This window comes from Synchiropus splendidus, chromosome 14 (assembly GCF_027744825.2).
Source record: "Synchiropus splendidus isolate RoL2022-P1 chromosome 14, RoL_Sspl_1.0, whole genome shotgun sequence".
NCBI lineage: Eukaryota > Metazoa > Chordata > Actinopteri > Syngnathiformes > Callionymidae > Synchiropus > Synchiropus splendidus.
Genome location: NC_071347.1, coordinates 5,386,288 through 5,401,942, shown reverse-complemented (window position 1 = coordinate 5,401,942; position 15,655 = coordinate 5,386,288). Strand labels below are relative to the sequence as shown.

The 15,655-nt window shown below is 41.3% G+C and overlaps 1 long non-coding RNA gene across 1 annotated transcript; it reads right to left on the bottom strand.

Moving 5' to 3' along the window:
* Nucleotides 1-12,104: 12,104 nt before the first annotated feature.
* Nucleotides 12,105-13,539, bottom strand: LOC128771331 (uncharacterized). Its single transcript, XR_008416610.1, has 3 exons — nt 13,469-13,539; nt 12,450-12,518; nt 12,105-12,328 (listed from the first exon to the last, which is right to left on the bottom strand). It is a non-coding gene; the product is annotated as an uncharacterized LOC128771331 (long non-coding RNA).
* Between the last annotated feature and the right edge of the window lie 2,116 nt (nt 13,540-15,655).

Here is a 15,655-nt window from a genome sequence, read left to right as displayed (position 1 = left end):
CTTCATAAGCACAAACAGGGATCATGGCTTTTCTGCCTTTATGTGATTAAAAATGAATGAAAGCATGATCTGATGTGATCTGAATACTGAGAGGAGCAAATATGTTACACGAAATGAAATAAAAGCGTTACATTTTCATTCAATAAGACAAACCTATTTTTAACCTTGAAAGAAGTCTTATGATTTCTGTGGTGGTTTAACAGAATAATCACATCACGTTGTATGAATGACTGAATGAAGGTTCAAGTCATGCATTTATAAATGGACATGTGGATTGGATATATATTATTATTATACATTTCTCGGCCTGATGAGTTACATTTTTCATGAGCTCAGAATATTCCTTTTCGGTTACAAGATAACAGCTGGATCGAAGGAAATAGAGCCAGCAATAGATGGATGAGTGAATGCGAAATATAGCGTTGAACCATACTGCCTGACAGTATATATTTTTTATTGGTATTTGGGTTTGGTGAACAGATGGCTTGTATGAAAGATGAATGGACTGGTGAGGAAATTAATGGATGATTTGCTTCATATTTAATCACCTTGCACGCCGCAGTTGGTTCATAAAATATATCTTCATAAACGTTAACTAGTAATGTTGTTAGAAATTTGTGAAGGTTTGTAGTTTTGGCGCCTTCTGGACGGTGAGGTTGTTGTCAGAGAATATGTACTTGTGCATGAGCATGGATGCCATTTTCATCGCAGCTTCCAGAAATACAGCATCAGGTTATCTTCTGAGTGATGACGCACTGGGCTGCAATGTCTTCATGAAAAATGTATTATATTCCCTTAAAACCTTCATATATGCACATTAGCATGATGACATACACACACGCACACACACACATTACATACTTCCACGGAGAGACAGGCTGACATTAACCCAAATGATCTGTAATGGCATATATATATATATATATATATATATATATATATATATATATATATATATATATATATATATATATATATATATATATATATATATATATAATAGCAGTATTCCCAAGCTGGCAAAACAAGAAGCAAGTGATGATGAGTGAACAATAGCAACACATGTACAAACAGTACAAATAGTCATGCACTCAAATGTCACTATAGTTGCTTTTGCAAAACTACATTGATATTTGAGGTTCGTAATATCGATATATAATAAATAAGCACTTGCCGATGCTCGTGTTTCAGAGTTGTTTTCAGGCGTCTGGGCACTATCCCCTTTCAGCATCCTGCTGTCATAGACAGCGAGACCTTGTGAGGGTTGAAGTTTGGGTGGGAAAGTTAGCGCTGGCTAAACACTACAATGGATGAATCTGATGAGATAAGCACCATTCATAAGATGTGCCTCACTATGGAACACAATAAACCTGCAGCAGCAATGTAGCATTGCAGTGAATGAACCTGCAACCTTCTTGCTGCAAGGTGAGAGTGCTAACCACTAGGCCGCCTTGTGGCCTATGTCATTACATAGTCATACCGAATCACAGGCAGGTGCACAGACATTTTCTCCAGCCAGAAAAAAGGGCACCCATCACACAGTATTTCTCACTGGAATACGCAACTTTAATGTGTCTACTGTGGCAAAAACTTGTATGTCCAAACGTAAAAGCTGCTTGTTATATGGCCTTGTGGTGGAGTTGTGTCTTGACTTGAGCCAAGTCAAACTATTAAACTAAATAAGAGCCAACCAACAATACAGACACATCCATATGAAACGCATCTACACTCAGACTGAAGGGGATTTCTCAAACACCATGTTTACCTGTCTGACGCTGCAAGTGGGAGGAGCCGTCTATGGTGGTGAGAGAGGGGTAGGGTTAGGACCTGTTTCCCCCAACAGTTTATGAATGAAGAAAAAGGTGAATAAATAAATAAAGTGAGCTCATGCTGGGATGTGTCGCTCTACATTTAACAGACACACAGACAAGACATCACTGATGGTTGAGTGAAAGGGCTATAAGAGACTGGGAGTGTGGACTTAGTTGCAGGTACCTGGATTATAATTTGTTTTTCATAGTTTGATAGAAGTTTTCAGAAGGTGCACAATGGTAGCAGTAAAACTGAGATGCTTCCAGTCCCATAGTTCAAACACCTATGCGCCTCAAGAACTAGGAGATTAAAAACACCCCGCAGGAAAGGGACATAGGAGCATCTTCTCGTCTGCACTGTAGAAGCTGCCGGTTATGTTCTTAATAGATTCCACATTTACCATGTAATGATGGTTGCGCTGTTGAGTGATTCTTATAGTTTGAAGGGCAAGATTTCTTCTCTGGATTACATGATGGCAAGGGAAGCTATCAGTGCGTAAAACACTATTTATCTTTGTCTCAAAACAGTTTAGTCATAAAGCACTTTGTCCTTATGTATAGACAGTGTTGGGCAACTTTGGAAACACAAAGCATTATTTATTACTTGTTACTGACCTTTTGTTGTACGTTGTACGTTACAATATTGCACTGCTTTTCCATTGCTCTTGCATATTACGTTCACAAAAGAAGGAAATATGGACTTGCTGTTCTTTTTTGATTGTGCGATGTGGCGTGCCACAATGACAGTCTAATAACAGTATATAATATAACGGATGTATTTATGGATCGTGGTACACACAGTGTGACAGAGATGCTATCATTGTTGGAGTATATCTAGTGAAATCAAAGAGCCTGGGCACGTAAGTGTTGTAACCTTTATTCTGACTTGCATGAGAAGACAGGTCTCTTTCATTCTCAGATAAGCAAAATGACATTTTATGATTCAGCAAAAATCCAATATAATCCCAAGCTTCAGGAAAAAAAAAACTCAGACCACACAATCAGTAGTTATTTGCCATATTTAAAAAAATAATTGACATAAAGTGCTTTTAAATTGAATCAGCGATTTGGCCTGCTGATGAAAACAAACCGCAGTAGCATGCAAATTAAAACGGACTCACAAAAAACATTCTTGACAAAATATATATGTTAAATAGAAGCATGCACAATGTTAAAAAAATATCATTTGGGAAAATCTATCTGTTCTGAATTGCTCACTAAACTAGGCAGGAGGTGGAAATGACATCAGGACAGATGGTTTTCATGTGTCTCCTCTTAGTTTTATGCCTTTGTGTTGTGGTGTTTTGGTTAAAAAAACTGCATCTATTATAATTCTTCTGTTATTGAAGCTTCCGTGAGTTACATTACAGTTGGAGTACTTTACTGGCTACAGCCTTTGTTAGAGTGGAATACATAGGAATCTGTGGATTGGCAGTGGCAGTATTATTAAATATTTTGTTGGAACTACATAGATGATGAATTTGGTTGACGGAAAGTTTATTTAAAATGAATTGTGACACAGTGTAGCACAGAGTAAAACATGTACGATTTCCGCCCTCTAATGCCTTGTATTACTGCCTGACATGACTGTTTACTCGAAGCTATTTGTCCAGCCCTGAGCAGACGCTGTTGTAACACTGAAGAAGCCTGAGGAAGAAGCTTTTAAGTTGGTGAGCAGCTTAAGGAGGGAGCGAAACAGTCCGGAGGCAGGAGATAGTGGGAGGACAGGAACCGCCACCATGGTCTCTGTGGATGAGGGGACAGCGAGGGTCTTGGTGACAGCGAGGGTCTTTCCACTGAGACTCTGCTGCCTGCGAATGATTAATGTTGGGGTGAGAACGGCTAGTTGAAGGGCAGTGTTGGACTAAAACGGTCCCATCTCGGAGCAGTGACAACTGCAGGCCAACAAGGTCCCAATTCACCTCAAGGAAACCTGGAAAAAAGAGTGTCCCACCTGAGCACGTGACATCTCTAGGCAAGAATGGCGGCCGGAGTCCCAGCAGGCCAGAGGCTGATATTCGGACGCCTCTCCTGAGGCTTCTGGCTCTCCACTTAATATTCAAACTACATTCTGAGGCATTTATCATCGCTGGAATTGTGCTGAGAAATTTAAAATAGTTCTTTAAATTAAACTTCCTGAAAATTTCTGACAAGTATGGATGTTGTTAAGCTGAAGCCTGCTTCCCTGCAGGCTACCTTGGAGAGCACAAGAAATGAAATCTAACTAGTGAGGTTCCAAAGACTGGATAATTTACAGCGAGATTTTCTGGTGGGAGATTGCGCTGTCAATGACAGTGCTGCTCACAGGAGGGTGGTTCTAGCGCCATCAGGTCAAGGTGAGTGTGTGCCAGGTATCTGACTGTGTTACCACATCCATCCAGATAGATGTGGGGGCGACACATGTAAAAGAGAGTCTAGTCTGGAGGTCCTCCAGCAACACCTACTCCAGCTCAGTTCCATGCCCTCATATGGGCTCATGAAGTGACAATGGTTTCATTTATTAAAACATTTTTATCAGAGACTTATCTTGCACTTGAAGAACCCATCCTCACTCCCACAGTGTCATATACTGACATTGGGGAAGTGGTTTTTGCGTCAAGCGGAAGGAAGCCTTCAGCGTTGCATGTTGACACGTTAGGCTTTCAGTGGAAGCACGTTCCAGCTTACACAGCATATCCTGACGTTGTCACATAAAAGAAAGACAGGCATTGGGGTTAGTTTTGTTCTACATGCAACAGCCCCTCAAACAGCCATTTGTTTAAGTAACAGTGACATTTTGACACCTGGAATCCAATGTAAGTCAGTGAATAAAGTTTCCGAACGTCGCCACTGTGCCACTCTTTGTGCGATGCTCCTTGTCCATGGAACGTGACACATGAAGGGAAATGTTTTGTACTCCATAGAAATGCCTATATGTCAACATGCAATGTGGAAGGCTACCTTTGGTGTCAGTACAGAACGCAAAAGTTCACATATTACACCGTGGGGGTGAGGATGAGTTGACTTGAACCGATCTACAGGGGTTGGACAAAATAATGGAAACACCTTGAAGCCTTTTTAGCTTTAAGGGAAAACCCTGATTCTGTATTTTTTTTTCTTATGTATTTTTTCTCATGTTATAAAAAGATAGATCTACAGGAACTAATAAGGCAGGACAGCGGCTGAGTAGGGTAAAAGCTGTTTGCTTCCCTGGCATGATATCTGTGAGAGGAGCGTAGAATCATGGGCGGGTGAGAAGAAGTAGAAAGCTACAAGGGTAATGAGGAATTGATGAAATGATTATAAGTTAATTGTTTCTCCTGGGTAGAGGCATAATGAATGGATAGATGGAGAGAAGTGTTTTATGCAACATCATGAACAGGTGAAGACCCAAGAGTGGATGCAGGTTCGGTAATAATGTTCCGCCTCTAAAAGCGACCCTTTACTGCCCGGCATTTATTATATTTGTGGGCACCACACGTAGTTTCCAGCATCTAGCGCCGAGTCCCCTGAGGTGAGAAGCTCACCTCCTCTGTGAAGAGTTTCGTGAGACAAGGTGCAGCTCTTCAGCCGGGATCAAGTCCGCGACCAAAACCTGACTCGCTTGTGTCCACGTCAGACTTTTGAGCTCAACTCACCTGTCTCGAGACAGCGTTTCACATCTTTTATTCACATTAAAACCCTCAAAATTGTCACGGGTCAAGACGTGAAGCGGGACACAAGTGCAGTGGTGAAAGTCACAGGAAGCAGGAGCAAGTCAAAATATTTTAATGTTTAACAAACAATAAAACCACAACTGAAAGTGTCACCGAACCAGGAGAAACAAACAAACTCGAATCTGGAAACGGAGACAAAAGCACAATGAACAGAGATAGTAAAATCACAGAATAAACCAGGAAACACGCAGAAACAGAGGAAGGAACTAAACTCTAACTCAGGCACCAGGGTTGCAAAGAGTGTAGTCAAAAAAATGAGCAAACTAGAGCACAGACAGAGAACAAACAAGGAGAACCAATTTACCACAGGAACAATAGGAGACAATCTGGCACATGTTGCTGGAGTCCAGGTGCTCTTGTACTCAGGTGATCAGGGGTTGATTGGCTCCAGCCGTGTGCCACAGGAACAGGAAGAAACGAGGGAGAAAGCAAAACAGGACTCACGTGACCAAAATAAAAGCGGAATCATGGCAAAATGTGCTGTTTTTCACCCAGTTGCCCAAAGGTCCGACGCCACAGCTGATCTCAGTGGCTGCTTCTCAATTCCAGACCTCCAGGCGATCGACTCTGTTGCTGGTGCTGTAGACACGCGGCTGAAAACTACGCATTTTGAGCGCTTTATGGGTCAATAAAAAGCCTCTGATTTTAAAAAAGTAGCGGTTTATAGTCCGGAAATCACGGCACTTGTTCTTCCGACTAGATGAACGCATGCCCCCATGTTCCATCTTTGTAAAGCACGACTGAACAAATTGAAAAAAACTGACCTTCAAAATAAAAGCCTGATCAGAAATAAGCATGGGTTTGTTCATAAACTTCACAAAAAAGGTTTTGTTTTTGTCTGCGTAAGCAAAACTTGAACAGAAATGAATATATTAATTTTGTTGTTTTGTGGCCCAGTTTGAAGCACAGTATGTTGGCTGCATGTTCAAATCTCATCTGAGGTGGTGGCTTCATGATAAAAGTGACTTCTGTGTCCAGATGATGATGAAAAAAAAACCAAAACACCAGGAGTTCACTGTGAACCGTCTGAGAATCAGCTCTCTGCTGAGCGCTGTTTAACCTGCTGGAGACGCGGAGCCCTCCGGGAAATGTAGCCCATTCTGCTCTACCATCCATCATGGCCGCCAACTGTGGATGTATGGTGGGGGGTGCAGGTGGTGTGCGGTCCCAGGAGGAGAACTGCTGCAGATATAAATGCACAGCGAGCAGAAAGACTCCTTAACTAATATGTTTTTATTCAGTAAACTGTAAATATGCTTAACCTAATTTGCTGCTATTCATCATGACGTGAAGCTGAGTGAGACCTGTATTTACAACAGAAGCGCACGTTTTTGCTGGTTTTTAGATGAATGCAAGGTACAGTTTGTCAGTGTCCAGGTCATCTTTACGCTGACGTACGTTTGACTGGCTTCAATAATTAAGGGTGATTTGGACAGAAGTGTCCTTGTCACCGTGAAACATTCCCCCCACAGCTGTACGCAGACCCCTGCTGATGAAGCTGCGATAGAAACACTCTCGCATCGCCGGGACAGAGAGTGCGGCAGCTTTCACAATGCATCAGCTGTCCTCAAATATCAATTTTGCACTTGACTTCACACGGCTGGTTCCCCGTCGAGGGCTCCTCGGGCTCCTTCCACCCGTTCGTCATTAGCGGTGAACACGTACTCCGTATTAACACTGCAGGCGTCAGCTCTCGTCTGAAGTTGGTAACGTTTAAACTCAGACTGAAGTTGAGGTTCCAGGTGCAGTTTCTGTGTCATATTTGGGGCAGGACTGAATCTAGACGCTCCCATGTTGCTGCAGTTAAGAGTGGTAGTGTTTTGAGAGCAATCTTGCTGGGGTCTTCCACCGGCATCCGTGATGGTGACGAAGGGAGCGCAGCACAACACGGGAGAAAGCTGCAACTGTGCTGCGCTCTCATCATGTTGCATCATGGGGAAGTCTGGCGATACACAGAGTGAGTTAAGATGTTCCACGAAAGCTGTTTTCGCATGGTGGGATTGCATGTTAGTGTGGTCAGAATGCGTGTGTCATATGGTCAATACGTGAGACTTGAGAACCCTGTGGAAGTGTGAGATATTGCCCACTCATACTCAACAGAAGCAGTTCAGAAGTTAGGGTGGAAATAGACCATTTTCTAGTCCAAAATTGCCTTATTCAATGCAATCCAATACAAACATTGATCAGTGGTTTGTTAGCAGCTCATGCTAACGTTATGGTGCATCATTATTGTAGAACGACTTTGTTATTTTTGTCTAATGCTGGACTTCAAACTTCCTCCCCGAGCAACAGTTGACCAGTGCCTTGACTTGGCGTTTGGACTACTGCAATGCTGCTTATTAGCCAGCATGCTAAATGCAATAGCTTCATGTGCTATAGTTGCCAGGATGGTGTACAGGAAAGAACGTGAAAGCATAGTTGTCTCAAACTGAATGTGAACAGGATCCAGAATAATAACAACTTTTAAGTCCAAAAAACTTGGCCTGTAGAGTGTTTGACCCTGAAATGTCGTGTCGGAGTCAACATGGATCTGTTGGCTACAACCTTTGTGCGGTTTGTATTAATAGATTTTCCAAAGCACCGATTTCATCATTTTGGTGTTGGAAAAAAAAAAATCAGATTGCAGTGTAAGAATTCTCCTGCGGCAAAGGCAAAGTGGAGGATTTCGCATTTCAAAAGGGAAAAATGTGACATTTGGTGGTGAAGCCAAAAAAGGTTTGTCGCTTTCATCGAGTCGCCTAATTATTCCTCTGGAGGTTCAATTATCTCGCCGGTGGCTGAACATGAAGCAAATTGTTGGTCCATCGTACTGGCTTCTTGTACACAGAGCTTCAACGGATGCTAAGAATACACACTTTTGCTTCTGTAGAGCGAACTGAGCAAAACTTTCTCTGGGCAACTTTGTTATGTTGCTACGCTAGCACGCCAAAGCCATGGAACAAAGCACTTAGACAATATGCTTCTTTGCAGGGTCTATTATTAAAGCGTACGACAGAACGGACTTCTGTTGTTCCACGCATACGGGAAACAGCAAACGGACGCGGAACATTTGAGCTGCTTATGTAATACTTTCCTAAACTTTAACCTCACATTGGGCACGTGGCATCAACAAAAAAGTTTCCTTTAAAATGGCAATACAAGAGAAGAGCCAGACTTTAAACGGACGTCCATTTGACCAGATGGGTGTGAGTTTAGGGAATGTCCATTTGCGAAAAAAAATAGACGGGCTACTAACTCTGCTGCTTTAAAATCCATAAGACACGTGATACAGTTGACAAATTGTCTCATTCAGCAAGTCTAGCAAGATTCAAAAGATCATTGTCATTGTTGTATGATTGTTGATCCCATTGTCAAGTGATTAAAGTTACAAACCTCAATGGTGTCAACTGTTGCATGACCTTGATGTTGTTCTGAAGGTCTACTGAAGCATTCAGTTACATTTGGTGGTCCTCGAACATGACTACCATCATGTGTTCACATGCGTGGAAAATACTTTAGTAAATAAATGTCTGACATGAGGGAAAAACTGGTGTAAACAGTACATTCTCAGGTGTTGAATACAGACTATCTTGAAGTGATGTTAGTTTCCTATGCTGTCGGAGACGTCAGCCTTCAGCGTTGTATGTCGGCACATGAGGCTTTTCACTGAGGCACATTCTCTACCTTCCACCGTAGGCAGCATGTCATGCAAGAAAGACAGGGTGGCGCTCCTTTCACTCTGTATATTCAATTATGCCATCTGGTGTATATATAGTACCTCAAATAATAATGTGCTATAGTCGAGGGGCTTCCAGCACAGAGCCACATGAGGTGCCATATAAACCAAGTGACATGTCACCACAACATGCACAGCCTTTTGGAGGTCACACAGGTGGAGGTAGATTTGACTCTGTTGCAGCACCTATGTCTCAATGTGGAACGCTGACTTTGGGGTCAACATTGGTCCACTTGAAAATAGATTAGATTAGACGTCAGGAGCATTTTAGAAGCAACAACGCAAGGTCCATAGATGTTCACGACCAACAAGTCTTCAGTTTTCGTGGTCCAGTCCGGGATTGAAAAGGAGCAGAATGAAGATAAAATCAGGTCATTTTTCAAAACTAAAAATATATTATTATTATATATTATATAATATATTATTATATTAAGTCCTAAAATATGATTATGCTTGTCTGCGTTTCTCATCCTCTGATGTTTACAGAAGACAAAGATGAATGACCATGCATTTCAACTCTCAGTCACTATCATGATATCCTGCATCTACTGTATCATGTGAGTGATGACATGGTCTTGTGTTCGCCTCTAATCCTGCAAATCAAAAAAAGCTTTTATTTTCTACTTTGCTTTTTTTCCTGGAGGGTCTTAGATTTTGTCAGGCATTTTGTCAGTTATTTTCCTATGAATTCTCACCACGATGCCGTCAAATATTGACTGTGGTCATCCATCCATAACATACAGTTGAGGTATATCCACGGCGTATCCTGCTACCCTGGGCGTTACCTTTTTATCAGAGTGAGGACAATGTTTCCCTCTGTTGTATCATGGAATGTTTGTCCATCACTGGCACATTCTGTGTAAAAAGAAGTGAAAGACACTTGCTGAATGGCTATAAACCGTTGTCCAGTTCATCAATGCAGCCGTATCTGCAACAACACGCTCCAGTCTTACTCCACTAGCCATTCTGCTAGTAGAGATCTGTGAGTGAGGAAGTTAAGGATGTTATGAAGACTAGACAGAAAATATGTGTCAGTATGAACATATCCTCACCATGTTAGCTCCAACCATGAAGCCATCACTGAGGCCACTTATTTTCTTTCCAATTCACCAAATGCCAACAGTGGATGAGAAGTTTATAGTTGCATCCCCTTTTCTCCTACTTTACCTTCGCTGTCTACTGGTGGACTTTCAGCCAAGTTTCTCCAGCAAGTGATACTTGCAAGTGTAAAGTTCAGACAAATGTGGTGGGTTGTGCATCATCCATCACTCCCGCGGAGCACATTGTGTGCAGATTTCAACCCAGAGGACTTTCCCTCCTGTGAGACCCACAAATCACCAGTGGAGACGAACTTGGCGGGGAAAGTGGGTTTCTCTGCTTTTTGTCAATTGCTAAACCTGGAAGGAAACTAGCTCCTCTTTATTATTGCACCTGAATTGACACCGAGGACCCCGCTTGCTCTCAGAAGGCGCACCGCTTCCCTTCTGACCAGAATACCTCTGCAGTGATGGTATGAAGGAAAAATGTTGAGTGCTAAGCTAATGAGTGAAGATTATTTCATGTACTGCTTAGAGACGAATCTGCAATGAACACGATCAAATGGCTGAGATGCATGCCACCTGCTTCATTCCCTGTATATATATATATATAGATATATATATATATATAATGAAAATCAAACTTCAAAATTCCATCTGGAATCTTCATGATACAAGTATTTCTTCGCTGTTCTGTCAATATGGAATTGGTCAAGCCAATAATAAGCATATACTATATGTACTACGATACGATATCTATTTTTAATTCTTGTTTTGGTTTCTGCGATAACATTTGTGCTGTTGGTGTCATGGTGCTAGCCAAAAGCTAGAGTAGCTTGTATTCCCACCTCACAGTAGTTTGAACAAACTACAGCTAAAAAAAGGTCGCGATTTCACACATATTACTCATTTAACTCAGCGTTAAATATATAAACATATTTTGTATGAGAAACATATACATCATAGTAGCCTAAAAAATATGTACTGAGATACACGTCAATGCAACTACATCCAACATAATGTACGTGCTTAAATGTATTCACGGTTGGACTCGTGCGTTCACGACTGCGGTTCAGCATCATAGTATGTTCACCTGAGGCCACCGTAGTTGGTGGAATTGTAGCTGAGGAACGCAGTTCATTACGAAATGGTGGCGAGTTTAACAATGATTAAAGAAACATTGTAACAGTGCTAAAACCTTAGGGGAGACGAGGGGTGGGATAGCTGCCCCATGGTCTGGACCAATCATAAATCCCAGGGAGGAGGGTTTAAAATGACAAACGAAATGTTGTGTCATCTTTGACTTTATTACGCAGCAATCTGCAAAGTGTGCTCAGGTGCATTGTGGGCATCACCTGTCCAGTCCGTCATGTCACCACCACAGTTTAGTTTTTCTGTGGTATGGCAGAGAGAATAGGAATATTAAATGGAAAACTGTTGAAAATGGGCGCGCATTTTCTTTGTTTATGGCCCGTCTTTGTCTCTCGGTTGCACAGTAGCCATGATGATGGAGACTCGGCAGCTGTTAACAGCTTCTGGGGCATTATGAAGGTGATGTTAGTGATGAGCTATCATCACCTTGTGCTCAGCATCGACCACATGTTCCACCATTGATCATGACTCAAGTGGTCCTTATATTGTGACAATTGACCTCTTTATAACTGAAAAGGTAATTCATTTCACTTCCAAAAATAACTATGTAAAAAAACATCAACCAAAGCATTTTGGAGCACAAAATACAAATATAGAGTACAGAATGCAAAATATACATACAGAATGTTACAGCAAATTTTAGTTAAAGGGTACAAAAGAGTAGCAGTTTTGTAGACAGTAGGTCTGACACAAACAAAATGGAGAGCGTCTCACCTTTTCTTTGCAAATCTCACCTTTGCTTTGGGGCAAGAAGGGAGCGTGGCGCTATGTGGGGTGGGCTTTTATTTAAAGGACGCCAGTGTAACCCTACTGCGTAGTTGTGAATAAGCAGGATCATTCAGTGGGAACCAAAAGCATTCAGGTCAATTCAAGTTTGAAGAGTCCATGATGAAACCGTTTCCTCTCCACTCAGCAACACTGAAACCGTCCAAGGATGAATGAGAGCACTTGATTGTTCCGTCATTTATCACAAGACATTTTCTTAAAGAGCCACAGTGTGTCATAACTCTGGTTAATAATCCTGTGGAGACATTCTTACCGAGGTGTGATCGATGAGTGGAGCTGCAAAGTCCGACGCCAGCGATTAGCTCACATTTATCAACAGCGACTGGGAAACACAGCACACATCGTAATAAATGTAAGCAACTTGACAATAAGTTAGACGGGAAGATAAGACGAACGAGGGCGTTGACGAGTGGCTGGACGTCGGCTAACAGGAACAAATGATGAAGTTAAGATATGTCCTGATGACGGAGCGTTCATTTGTCAACAGGCTGGCTGGAGATGAACTAAAGCAAGGGGGAATTGAATGCGGTTAAGTGCAGGGTGCTTGTTGCTGAACTTGGATTAATGATCTGTTTCTGGAAATGTGTCCGTTTTTTTTATGGTTTGGTTCTTTAAAATTCCAGACTCTGACGAATGTAAAGCACATGCATCTTTTTCTGGGAACACGACAAAGCCAGATAGTCAATAACAGCATGTTCTCCCACAGTTAAGCACATCCCTTCACCCATCCTCCATGAAGTGAAGGAACGCTCGAGTTGCTTGCTCCCAAACATCTGCCTCTTTTGAATTCACTCCATTAACAGTGTCATGTGACCGTGTCTGCTTTGTTATGCTGCATATTCTACTTTCCCTTAAGATGTCACCTGTCACACTGCAAAGCACACAATGTAACCACTTTTCTTAACAGTGCTAAGTGGCCCATTATACTGCAATGTTTGTTCCAAGGTTGAGTTTTATCTTATCAACTGGCTGCAGTCGCCAGGAAGGAGACATGATTACTTTAGTTTCACTTTTTATTTTAGTCTTGACCTTCACTGTTCAGTGACAGTCTAAATGTCTAAATAGTCTTTTGCTTTTTAAGTGGCTTCATAACTATGCAATTGATTTTACTGACAACTGTGAGTAATGAAAGTATTTATAAATGTAGCTTGATCATCTTCAACTGTTTTTGCATTTGCAACAATCTGAGCAAGCTACATTAAACTACATAATAGCTATGTAATTCAAAAAATGAATGTTGTGATGTTTAGCATGAGATTGAATGGAACGTACCAGTTGTGCTCATAACTGATGTCACACGAAGATTTCCAAGTCGAAAGACAGAGAATCTTCACCAGCCCGAGTCACAGCAAATCAAAATGGCTTCCCTTGAACGTAAACAGGAAGTTGAAGTTTTGAATCAGTGTAGTTACAAGTTAAAAAAAATGGTGAATTTGTGGTTTTCTCTTCATCCTGTCTGTGTTCTTGTTGCAAATGGAGCATGTATTTTAGATAACTGGAACTGAATACAGCTATCACCAAATTCCCAGTTCTCACTTCAGGGGTAACTGGAATGCCCGAAATCCTCACCCCAAACACCTCTTCAAACATGTGGCAGTGTTACCAAGGGAGGGGGCACATTATCAGACTATTTACTTGAAAGCCCAATGTGTCAACAACAGTTACCGATATGTTACATCAGACCTGGGCAAAGTGAGGCCCGGCGGCCATATGCAGCCCTTTGCCTGTGTTTTTGCGGTCCTCATGAGGTCAGACTAAAACTATGCAACTGATAACTTGTCATTTTCTGGCATTTTTTTAAAATCCTGTTTTAGCCACGACTTGTAAATACAACACATTCCTGACTACATTTTTGTTTCTTATTTTCATTTGTTATTTTAGTATTTTCCTCAAAATTCCTTGACAGAAAATTCAAAATATATTTTGAAATAAATTGCCTTTTCATCCTCTAATTATGATTTCTATTCAACTAAAATGCATATAAAATGATTTTTTTTATATGGTTTATGCCAAATTTACACTTCTTAATACCCTTGCTTCAATTGAACCTTTTATGGTTCATTTCAACCTCATTACTTAAGATTCTTTTCCATCACATTTCGGAGTCATTTGCGCTTTTCCTTTGGCATTATGGCCCCTCACAAGAGTCACAGTTTATAATGTGGCCCTTTAGGAAATTTAACTGCCCACCTCTGTGTTACACTTTTGTTGAGAAATAAATCTGGTAATAAATAAGGAAATATAGTTTTCAATTTCCATGTTCATTTCCACATGCGTATTTCCACATTTTTCCCCATGTATGTTAATATTCACATTTACTTCCCATTTTAAAGTACTGACTTAGTTGATCCATAAATGCAACTCTCTCCTAAAGCAAAGTGAATATACCATTCTTGATGAAAGTGGAAAAATATTACGGTTGAACTTCCCCCAAGAAAGTTGCAGCTACTTCTCATTTTAATCTGTCTTGAATTTTTTTTTTTTTCTATTGCATTTAAGTAGATATTCCTTACGGCAACAGGTATGAGTCAATGCACATAACAAGTTAGGACCCACAGCAACGGTCCAAAGTCCAACTTTATTTTATGGACCTGGTATGAATGAAATCCTTCTGACAAGGCCGTCACTTACTTCACTATTACTTTATTGTGCCTCTTCACCGATATAACACGGACTCCTGCAACCTGTAAGTCTGAATCTTTATTATTTAGCATGAGACTATATTCATATTTAAGATTGTGGCTGGAAAACCGTTTCTATTTTTTATGTTTCAATAGTCTCAAATATCGCAGTCATCAGGAAAGTTTGTTGTGAAGAAAAACTAAAAATGAAAATCAAACTTCAGTGTTGCATCTGAAATCTTCAAGTTTTTCCTCTGCTGCTCCTTCAGGTCAACATGGAATTGGTTAAGCCATTAATGACCATATACTATACATATTACGATATGAAGAGCCTCAAAGAAAAATACCCCCACTTGGCAACTCGACTGGAAGCCATCAATAATCTGGTGAAGATCATCCAGGAGAAGCAGGTGGACAAACACTCTGAAGACATCAACCTGGCTTTGACCACTCTGTCTGAGATTCTGAAATCGGGAGAGGAATTGGTCAAAAAGATCCAGGGAAAAAACGTGGCAATGCGAGTGGCAAACCTCAATGACTACAACGCCGAGCTCGACAGCCTAAATAAAAGTCTGACGGATGCTTTTGTGACCCTGTCCGGAGCTTTGCATGTCTACCAGCAGGAGAAGCTGGAGGAGCAGGAGGTCAACCTGGAAGTGCAGCAGATGAAGCTGGAAGTGCAGAAGGAGAAGCTGGAAGAGCAGCAGGTGAAACTGGATGTGCAGCAGGTGAAGCTGGAAGTGCAGCAGGTGAAGCTAGAGGTGCAGCAGATGAAGCTGGAACGGCAGGATCAGAAGCTGGAGGAACAGGCGGACATTCTTCAGAGAGTTGAATCTAC